Source organism: Montipora capricornis, chromosome 9 (assembly GCF_036669925.1).
Source record: "Montipora capricornis isolate CH-2021 chromosome 9, ASM3666992v2, whole genome shotgun sequence".
In the NCBI taxonomy this organism is placed as follows: domain Eukaryota; kingdom Metazoa; phylum Cnidaria; class Anthozoa; order Scleractinia; family Acroporidae; genus Montipora; species Montipora capricornis.
Window position 1 is genome coordinate 11226328 of NC_090891.1, and position 9736 is coordinate 11236063.

The window sequence follows — 9736 nt, forward strand, 5'->3', positions numbered from 1 at the left end:
GTTAACTCCCGGCTTTTACGGTACTTTACTTGGTGCACACGTAAAGCCAAAAAATGTTTTGACCTGGCATCAGATTATACTGAAAAGAAGAGGAATTATGAAGCGGAAACAACATCTTAGTATGTGCAATAAATGTTTGCTTAGTGCAACTGCAAGACATAAATGACATGCAGGAAAACGTCCGTCACAGCAATTTGCAATCAGCTTTTTTGCAGACTATTTATTTAAAGAAGAAACGAGTGAATTTTACTCAAGAGCGTGTTTTGTTATCTGTAAACTGAATTTATTACCAAAGCTTAAAAAACTAAAAGACCTCAAAATGGGACAGGACATTACAAAATAATTACACCTGTAAAAGTGTGAACGTGTAAGTAAACGGGCCTCTGCTGACACGACGTCTGGGTGACCCCTCAAATGGTGTTAATGACCCCCGACTTGAAAAATTAACTGGAATGCTGCAGTTCAATACCACCCAACTCAGTCCCTTCTGTTTTTGAGTAACACGTACCATAGGCAACGCAGTGTACGCCCATCGAGCGTCTAGTTTGGAATGGAGTGGAATTTCAGATGACTGTTTCAGAGCCCTCGCCCCATATGTCAAAATAGTGACAAACCTTTTTTAAGATCGTCCTCTCTTTTTAGGTAAATTATTCACAGAGAGCTCGTGAAACTCCCTTGAAGGCGTGGGTACTGGCTGAAGAGAATGGCACGATAATAACTGGTCATTACGACTGCATGGCTGGGCTTTGCGAGGCATGCTCTCACATAGGGGCAATATTATATGCTGGTGAGGTTGGTCAGCAAGAATGGAAGGCGCTGTAACTTGCACTGGGGTGAAAAGTAAGTGGCTTATGCTTTCATGTCAGAGATATTCCATATGTGCCAGTGTCAGAGATGGACCTGAGGTCTGCGAAACGAAAGCATACATTGCTTACTGTCAGTGGGACAGTGCCTACAACCCTCATAAATGCCCCACCTGTTTTTTCTAAAGATATAAAGACAACGCTGGATGAGCAGAAGTCATTTTTCACAAGCATTAGCAAATGTGGTAGCAAGCCTGCAATTTTATCTCTTGTTGCATCAGTAGTGATTTGTATCTCCCACTGGAAGTACAATTACCAAAGCCTATTACAGAGCAGTCCTATTCAAAGGATGACACAACGTCTGACTTCCCAAGTCTACTTTGTAATTGCAGTACAATCACGTTGAGCATAAATAAAGAAGAATGTAAAGCCATAGAAAGTAGCACGAGGGAACAGGCTAATTCTAGTGTGTGGTTCAAGCAGAGAGCTGGGTGTCTTACTGCCAGTAAATTGAAATCTGTATGCCACACTAACATTGAAAGCCCTCACCGAATTTGTTCAAGGCTATATGTTACCCAGATGCCCACAAGTTCAAGAGTGCTGCAACAAATTGAGGTATTAAGAATGAAGCCTACAAAAAGATAAAATGGCAAAGGAACAATTTACATCTGCAGACAGTGGTCTAGCTTCACATTAATCCTGAGTGGCCATTCATGGGAGCCTCACCCGATGGTTTATTGAATTGCAAGTGTTGTGGAGGACGGGGTTGTGAATTTAATTGTCCATACAAGGCACTCCACATTCATCCACATGAGGCAGTTTAGACCATTAAGGGGTTCTCCCTAAAAAAAGAAAATGTATTTTTTTATACCGGAAACACGCCTATTATTATCAGGTACAGGCACATATACATATTTGCAATTTAGATTACTATGACTTAGTTGTTTGGACAACTCAGGGTCTGTTTGTTGAGAGAATCCTCAGAACCGCATGCAAACATCTGGGAGGTGGTCACACAGGAAGCAAAGGATTTCTTTTACAAGGAAATTCTACCTGAGGTCGTTGGGAGGTGGTTTACTTGAGCTTTTGTGCCATCTTTTAACGATTCCCTATCATCTGATGATGATAACGCGTATCAAACACACATCGAGGACAGCACCCTTATACGGTGTAACAAATAAAATGTGTACAATCAAGTGGTACCATTCAGGCTGTGTATATCTCCAGCAAATTCCTAAAGATGACTGGCTATTCCCACGTGTCACATCAAGGCATAGAGACAGCCATGAGTTAAGACTTTGGTTTTTAACCAAGGTGATATTTTATCTCTTTTATTGGCAGACATGCTTTATGAACTATTTGTATTGTACTTACTGAAGATATTTCAGTTTGTCTTATTGACGTTTGAACAAGTCATCAGATAGATTAATTTCTGATATTGTCTCTTAAATATTTTTAGAATTCAATATGTGATCCAGCCTTCAACAGAACTTAGCCGCAATCTGATTGAAAAGTGCCTCCTTGTATTCAGAGCAAAATTCCTGGAAATGAATTCAAATTCTCATTGAGGTTTCAGAATTCAGGTAGAACCCAAATTTGCATAAGGCTTTTAGGTGTAGAGTAGTTTCCTCGGTTTGCTTTTGGGTTCAGCAGAAATTTGATTTTTATTTGATCAGGATACATGTTTGTGGGCAAGACTTTATTAGCAAATGTAAAACAAATTTAAAGTACAATAGAGTCTGAACAGTTTATTAATGCACAGCATCCTTTGACAATGTGGTCTACTGCAGCAAGCTGTTCTCCAGGCTTAATTGTAATGGCCATCACAGGAAGAATATTTTGCAGTAAAGTGTATTTTCTCCTGACCAGTCCTATTATACGTTCAACGTGTTTTCGTACATTAGCAAGCTTTGCAAAGAATTCTCGCCTCCCAATAAGCAGTGTTCTCCACAAGTCACAAGTTTTAATATTTTTAGGTTTATTTAACACTATCTCGCTTGCTACAGTCTCAGTCGCTAATGTTCCCAATCACTGCCAAAAATCCCACGCTATCGAAATATTATAAATTTGTATCCACGCCTAGAACACTTCGGAATTTCCGCTATCTGTCACATTCTCTAATTGATCTAATTGAAACGAAAATGACAATTACGAAAGTTCACGCATAGTTAATCGAGGGACTGGTTATGAAACCTTAGAAGCTTCAAAAGCGACAACAATGTTGTCGCAATCGATGTTAAATTGTACGGAAGCCCATAAAGGACACACCTTTCCTGGTAATTTAACAACATATTACAAAACGTCGCTAATCTAGCAAAATGAAATGCACTGCAAACAAAATAAATTCTCCCACTGGATAAAAAATACTTCAGCACTCTCCGAACAAAATAAATCCTTTACTACAAACAAAATAAATTCGCAAACTATTAACAAATTGAATCAGCACACTGCAAACCAAACAAATTCGCAAGCTATTGACAAAATAAATCAGCGCACTGCAAACGAAAAAAGTTCGAAAGCTATTAACGAAACAATACAATACATACTTAATTGACAGCTCCCCATAGGGGCTTTTCAGGGCCAATGAAACACAACGAAACGACAGAACAGAACAACAACAACAACTGTTAAGAATCCCAACTGGCTGGAGGCAAACCAGTTGGCTATTTACAAGTGCAGCTGGGAAGTTAAACCAAGGACTACCTGGATCAAATTCAACGAGTGGTTGGAGCGGGTCTTGAACCCGGGGTCTCCGGATCTCAAGGCAAGCGCCCTAACCACTGGGCCACACTGCCTCCTGCGAACGAAATGAATAAGCTCACTGCAAATTAAATTCACAAACTAACAACAAAATAAAACGGCACACTGCCAACAAACTTCGAGTTTATAACAAACTATCAATGACAAACACGCAATGCCAACACAAATTTACGCGCTGCAAACAAAAAATTCTGCAAGCTGCAAACAAAACGAAAAACTGTACGCGCGCAGGTAGATGCGAAGAACTGGAACCAACTGATTCGTCGTATTGGCGCCAATTTGCAGATAACATGGCGTCGTTTCTGAGGAAGGAGATTCAGGCTGCAGTGAGGGAAGAAGTTTCACGTGTTATTGGCTCATCTACAGATCCCATACCAACAACGACTGGTACGACCTTTAGGTCTTCTTCTGCAGAAACACGAACTGGTGTGTCGCGAATCCCCTTCGAATTCAACCTCAAGCACCGAGGAGCGGACATTGTCGTTTGCAGAATTCTATGCCCTTCGAGAAAAAGAACTTCAGGATGGATCTGTACCACCCAAGAAGAAAATGAAGAAGCAGCCTCTTGGCAAGTCGGCAGTCCCCACAAAGCATATGGATGTAGAAGTAAAGGTGGCTGGCCTTTGCGTCTCATGTTGATGGTGTTTTCAAGAGTCGACGTGGTAAGATGCACTCTATTACCGTGAAATCGAACGCTGAGAAAGAAGAGATCACACGAAAAGCCATTGCTAAGCACTCCAGCTTTGATCAGACTTTTGATGGAACCATCCCCTACGTTTTGCTCTTTCCTGATTTCAGTGAAGTAAACTTTGTTCCCGGAACAAAAGATCCATTTGTGTTGTCTTCATATAAACAGGCATGGACTACAAGCGCCTAACATTTTTCCTAATCCCATCTGATGAGTTTGCGAACAGAAACGATGACAGTGACGACAGTTCTGGGGATGAATGTGCAAACGAGGGAGGTCTTACGAAATGGCTCGCTGGGCGTGAACCAAAACAAACCATCATTGATGATGATGAACGCCACCTGATGCTGTGGCAAATCCAGAAGGTGGGTGTTATGATCAGTGTCTAACTTTTGCAGCAAGAGAGGCTTTTTTGTCGGCCCAAAATTGAATCTAGGTATTTGTAAACATGTTTTCTATACATTTATAATTCTTGAGGGTGTTAACCAACGCAAATGCAGCATTCACGTCGCAAGTACATCTCTGTAATTCCAGATGCAGTTCACTGCTACAATCCTAGACAAAATTAATTTGATTAGAACACCACTGTGCACGACTCTCTGTACTCGCTATCTCATTCTGTTTCCCTCCCCCACCAATCAATGATGAATCCCTGGTACTCAGCAACACAAATAAAGGTTGGATATTCAATATTGAAAGAGGGGAAGAGGAGGTAAATAGCACATTTAACTCAATACAAATGGAAGTCTTTTGCTTACCAGGGTTTTGAATTATGCAGATGCTCTCGTTATCTTTGTAAAATAAATACTTCAATAAAATAAACTTTCTGAGCACTTTTCCAATTTTAGCTGTTATATTGCTTCAAAGAAGGAGAATTAATTTGTTGTTGATTTATTTCAGATGCCAACAGTATTGATAACTTCCTTCTAAAATGTGTCGTATACCAGAGTCTGAGCAGTCTGGCAGCTTGTGGTTGTAACGTAGCGGAAGAAACACTGATAAGTCTAGCTCCTAAGTCCTTGGAAGAGGCACTGGAACAGACACTGAATGGTTTTCCACTCGAGCAATTCACTTTCATTGAAATTACCAGAAAAAACGTAGTTAAAAGGGCATTTCATCGCTTAGAGGATGAAGACCTAAAACCAAGGGTAACAGTTAAGTTTATAGGGAGGAAGCAGTTGATTCTGGAGGGGTAACAAGAGAGTTCATACCCTAATGTCACTTTTAGGCACAACCTTCAGGCATTGCGCAAAAGCTTGTTTGAGCTGTTTGGTAAGCTTGTTGCCATTGCACTGGTAAATGGTTGCCCAGGACCCCATTTCCTTACTCCTGTAGTAGCAGGGTTTTTATTAGACATCCCTCAAGAACCACAATTGGAGGAAGTTCCAGAAGAACGTGAGTTTGTGAATCAACTTAAAAACATTTCTTCCTGTTGTGATGAAGCATCGTTTATTGATGCTGTCCAAACATTTCCTGAACGTTTTAATATGGGCTACACAAAAGCAACTGTAACCTTTCAAGACAAGAATGACCTGTTGAATGCTTGTATCAAACACATAGTATTAAGTAGTGTGGCAGAGGAGATTTACAGCTTCAGGAAGGGTGTCACATCATTTGGCGTTTTAGATTTGTTGCGTAAATTTCCTGATGAAGGTTTAAAGAAACTAATGCATGTGGAAATTTCTGTTGAGGATGTAAAAAGCTGCTTTGTTCCATGTTTTTCAACTGCAGGAACAGAATTACATGAAAAAGAAACAGAAATTGTCTATAAATGGCACAGCTTCCTACGCAACGTAAAGAAGGGAAATTGAAATGTTGTCTACCCTTTTTTTGAAGCAACCTTGCCTGGTACTTGACATGCTGAACTCAGAGTTCTTACATTAAGTGATGTGTTGCAATTTGGAAGTGGGTCTCGATTCCCAAATTTCTCAGGATACTTGAAATTTGATCATGACAATACACTGACTGCAAAAGAATTTGTGCAAATACATGCTCCCCTACTATCACTATTCCAGTGAATAAGAGGTATGCCAGTACTGGTGATGGTAATGAATTTGCCTTTAATTTCATGGATGACATTTTTGAGGCTTATGGGTTTGGGTTACCAGGAGCATGACAATAAAGATGTTACAGGATGTAGTTGAACAAGTTACTTTGAATACCAGCACTTGATAGCCTTACGTAAGGTAAATTATTATTTAAAACATAAGCATTGAATTGACAGTGCCATGTTGTGTTCAGGGCAGACATCAAGTTCTTTTTGTTCTGAATTGGTTATGTCTGTTACATTTGCCTAAACAATTTCCTATGGAAGTGAACATACTTCTGGAAGGTGTGCCAACTGTCAGATTTTAGTTCATCACATTGAACAGATTATTGTTTTAACTATACGGTAGTAATGTTGAGTTTATTTAACAGCCTCATCAGTCTGTCCTTGTAAGTTACTGGTAATATTCTGAAGATGCTTGAATAAAGTTATATATGATGAGCAGGAATCAGAAGAAAATTGTACTTTATCGTATCCTCGAAAGAGGATACCTTAATTAAAAATAATTGATAATGCTGCATGTACTTTCCTTTTATTTTCAGCTTTAATTTTCTGATACAGTATCAAGTATCCTGTCAATCCTGATTTTCAAAAATGAAATGAGTTACTTACCCTTGCAGTCGACTGCTCAATAGTCAACGCACATTTCTCATATGATGAATGAACAGTGGGAATACACCCGCAGGGCAGGACAAGTATCACTGCCCAACACTTGGAAAATGAGCAAGTCAGCAGTCTCTTTTGTCAGTCCTTTGTATCAGCCAGTGCATGAATAGAAGCCCTTAGTTATTTCAATTAAAGGAATGGGTCGTGATGTTAAAACCTTAGCGAAGATGAAAAACTAGTGCCAAGCCTATAAACACCCAAGAATAATTTAACACTGTTTGCAGAGAAGCTAGTGGCTACGTCCACTCTACTGCAAATGATATGATAATTACTTAACTAAACTTTCAGAACTTTGACGTTTTCAAACTTATCCTGGTTTATTGTTCGTCAGCCTTTGGCAAGATGAAGAAGCTTTTGAAACAAATGTCCTGCTTCTAGAACAGATGTTGGATGAACAAGACCATTTCTTTCCATCACATAGTGGAAGTACTCCTCCCAGATTGGGTCAGGGTCCTCACCGCCTCCCAGTTCTTGCAATTTGTCTTCCATTTCCCTTAGCTATTCAGAAACTGGAATTAAGCAGTCCCTTCGCCCGAATTCTTCTGGCAAGAAGTACATCATATCTGGCACTCCAGACACAGTAGCATACTTTGACTTTCTGATGCGGTGCGAATTCCAATAATCCTTTACCTTATCAAGGTCAGCCTGCAGGAGATCCGCAAAGCAAAACCAAAGCGCCTCGGTGTGGATCTCATCGGTGAGGTCAAAAATGTCAGATTCGAGCAAATCATTGAAGAAGTCAATCCACCGACTTGAGCGCTGTCTTCTGAAGTGTGACCAGTAACCTTCTATTCTTTGGTTTCTGGTATTTTTCACGTATTTATGAGCTTTGGAAGCTGCATATTCGTGAAGACCGTCTGCGCGTAGGTAGCACTGCATTGCAGCTAGTATTCCATTCTCAGTTCCACGGTCAGTGTACACACGTACTGGGCATCCATGGGCTCCTTTAACACTCCCCAAAAAATATCGTGCAATTAATCGTGGATTCTTGTTTGAACGTTGAACTTCTAACCATATAATTCTCGGACTAAAGCCATCGACACACACCCATGAATAGAAAAGCCAAAGGGCTTTAGTTTATCGTATCCATCGATGTGCCAACAGAAATTAGCTCCAGGTGACACGTACATTCTGCGATGGAGACGCCGATGCTTTCTCTGTTCCACTCCTCAAGGATCAACTTCCCTCATAAGCGACTCAACCAATCGTCTAGGAACATGAATTTTATGTCTAAGGCGCAGGACATGCCACATAGTTCTGTAGCCATTGAGGCTGTTTGGACCAGTGCAAATTTCGAGCATAATCAAGTCTTTTACGCGTTCAACAAGTTCATCATTCACAGCACCCCGTCTTCTAAGCCCATAGTCTTTCAGTCTTCGTTTCAATGTACGTTCGTTCGTATCTAAATGATGATGTTTTCCTAACATCAGCGTTATTTGCCTGTATGTAAGGCCTCTATTGAAATAATATTCAATAAGATCTCTTTCGGATCCACTTGGCAAACGTTCATTTACAATTCCTTCTCCATCATCAACCTCAGCACTCGCTTCAACATCGCTAAAATCGCTGTCACTGGACGCCATGTTTATAATGTCAAAATTGGCGCCAATACGACGAATCAATTGGTTCCAGTTCTTCGCATCTGCCTGCGCGCGCACACTTTTTCGTTCTGTTTGCAGCGTGTAGTATTTTTTGTTTGCAGCGCGTAAATTTGTGTTGCAGTGAACTGGAAGTTTGTTGGCAGTGTGCCGTTTTATTTTGTTGTTAGTTTGTGAATTTATTTCACTTGCAATGAGCTTATTCATTTCGTTAATAGCTTGCGAACTTATTTCGTTTGCAGTGCGCTGATTCATTTTGTCAATAGCTTGCGAATTTATTTTGTTTGCAGTGTGCTGATTCAATTTGTTAATAGTTTGCGAATTTATTTTGTTCGGAGAGTGCTGAAGTATTTTGTGTTCAGTGGGAGAATTTATTTTGTTTGCTGTGCATTACATTTTGCTAGATGAGCGACTTTTTGTAATAACAGGAACTAACAGGAACTTACTTAAAGCATTGTTTTTAGTCATTGGTACTTTTGATGCCACCTTGAATACACCTTGTTTTCCAGGATGAAACGGAAGTGGCTTGCCTCTGGCGTATTCTCGTGTGCTATAATTCTGTTGTACGTTGCTGACCTGTCTTCATCCGAGGTGACCTCAACTGAAGGGTTAGCTGGTCCTACTATGCACCATCCAAGGAGGGTACGAACTGCGTTCGGGTCCTGGGCCTCACCAGATATCACCTCCTTTGGTTTAATCGCCTTTGGGAATTTGGAGCCAATCAGTGTTTCAACATCGAGTTTTTCATCTAGTGGCGGTATTTTGTCTTTTATTTTCTTCAGATGCTGCCAATTCCCTGCCACTGCAGAAGTTGGAATTTGGTCCTTTCTGGATGGGATTACGTCTCTCACATATGCTTTAGGGAGTTCGACCTTCGCGCGTCTTTCGGGGCATTCCGCTATTAATCCGTAATAGTTTGCGAATTTATTTTGTTCGGAGAGTGCTGAAGTATTTTGTGTTCAGTGGGAGAATTTATTTTGTTTGCTGTGCATTACATTTTGCTAGATGAGCGACTTTTTGTAATATGTTGTTAAATTATGACAATGACCAGCGTTTATCGCAAGCCAACACACACGGATGAATACCTCCAGTTCAGTTCCCATCTCCCCCTTATACATAAGCTAGGCGTGATACGCACCAGAGACCAAGCAGGCGCTGAGCTCGAGAATGGGAC

The 9736-nt window shown here is 40.5% G+C and overlaps 1 pseudogene; it reads right to left on the bottom strand.

Moving 5' to 3' along the window:
- Positions 1–7291: 7291 nt before the first annotated feature.
- LOC138016859 (uncharacterized) lies at positions 7292–8217 on the bottom strand (annotated as a pseudogene).
- Positions 8218–9736: the final 1519 nt, after the last annotated feature.